Source organism: Triticum dicoccoides, chromosome 2B (genome assembly GCF_002162155.2).
Source record: "Triticum dicoccoides isolate Atlit2015 ecotype Zavitan chromosome 2B, WEW_v2.0, whole genome shotgun sequence".
NCBI classification, from domain to species: domain Eukaryota; kingdom Viridiplantae; phylum Streptophyta; class Magnoliopsida; order Poales; family Poaceae; genus Triticum; species Triticum dicoccoides.
In genome coordinates this window covers 342,978,023-342,979,827 of record NC_041383.1, presented here as the reverse complement: position 1 = coordinate 342,979,827, position 1,805 = coordinate 342,978,023, and positions in this window count along the sequence as shown.

Here is a 1,805-nt window from a genome sequence, read left to right as displayed (position 1 = left end):
TAAAAAATAAGAAGACGAAGAAGAAATAAAAAGAGAAGAAGAAGAAAGGAATAGAGGAGAAGATTGAAGAAAAAAAAGAAGAAAAAAAAAGAGGAGAAGAAGAAAGGAATAGAGGAGAAGAAGATAAAATAAAATATTCCTTTCTTCTTCTCCTCTATTCCTTTCTTATTCTCCTCTTCTTTTTCTTCTTTTTTCTTCTTCTTATTTATTTCTCCTCTTCTTATCCTTTCTCCCTCTTCTTATTTTCCTTTTTCCTCTCATTCTTTTTCTTCTTCTTCCTTCTTAATATCACTTAGCAACTTCTCCTCTATGTAACTTTTGCATATATAAAACTTTTCCATGGATCATCATTTCTCATATATATCGAATATATATCCATAGTCATATATAAAAACTTTCTATATATGAAAAAAAACTTTCTATGAAAAAAACATTTTTGACATATATATTTAGCATATTCTAAATTTTCCTAACTCTTTTACAACCAAAAAAATTACATATATAGAAAAAACTTTAATACACATATGAACAAAAAATACATATATGAACAAAAACATGCTCTAACCAATTTTTTATACATTTTGAACATCTACATACACATAGCCACATACATACACATATACATTATATATATATATATGAACAAAAAAATTAAACTCAGAGTTGCCGGGGCGGCGCGCGACGAGGAGCAGGCGGCAACGGCGAGCATGGGGCAGGGGCTCGGGTTGCCGGGGCGGCGCACGCGTCAGAGCAGGGGAGGTCGAGGCGAGGCGGCGCGTAGGGGAAGGGCAACGGCGACGAGGAGCCGGCGGCGATCCGACGGGGCAAGTGCGCGGGGCGACGGCGACGAGGAGCGAGCGGCGACGGCGAGCACGGGCAGCCTGGCGGCGGCGTCGATGAGCTCGGCCTCGTGGGGGGCAAATGGTCGATGAAACTGAAAAATTCCTAAGTCCTACTTATATACACAGAGTATTGGTCCCGGTTCGTGACACCAACCGGGACCAATGCCCCCCTTTAGTCCCGGTTGGTGCCACCAACTGGGACCAAAGGCCAGTTTTCGGCAGCCCAAAGGGCGGGAAGCGGCGGCCTTTGGTCCCGGTTGATGGCACCAACCGGGACTAAAGGTGGGGCATTGGTCCCGGTTGGTGCCACGAACCGGTACCAATTCCCCCCCTTAGTCCCGGTTGGTGCCACCAAAAGGACCAAAGGCCCTTGTGTTGCCCGCGTCGCGGCCAAAGTTTAGTCCCACCTCGCTAGTTGAGAGGGCTCGAGAGTGGTTTATAAGCGCTGCTGCGCCCACCCTCTCGAGCTCCTCTCAACTGCAGGCTTTCGTGCCTAATCTCACACTATGCTGCTGTGGGCCTATTGGGCCTTCTGCGGGCCTGAATCCTAGCCCAGGTTGGGTTTCTAGTCGTATTCAGGCCGTGGTGGCCCAATAGGTGGCAGTTTTTTTATTTATTTTTTCCAGTTTTTTGTTTTGTTTTTTGCAATATTATTTTCCTTTGTTTTTTGCTTTATTTTTTTAATTCTTTTTGCTTTTAGGTTAGAAAAATTATAAACTTTCTTCTAGTGCCATTAGTTTTCAAATTTGAATAGTTAAAATTTGAATTCATTGAAATTTGTGTGAATCACAAGTTTGTGATTAACTTTACTATAAAAATAGTTTTTTTTTCATTTTTTTGTTTTGTTTTTTGCATTATTTATTTTCTTTTGTTTTTTGCTTTATTTTTTAATTCTTTTTGCTTTTAGGTCAGAAAAATTATAAACTTTCTGTTAGTGCCATTAGTTTTAGAAAAATTATAAAC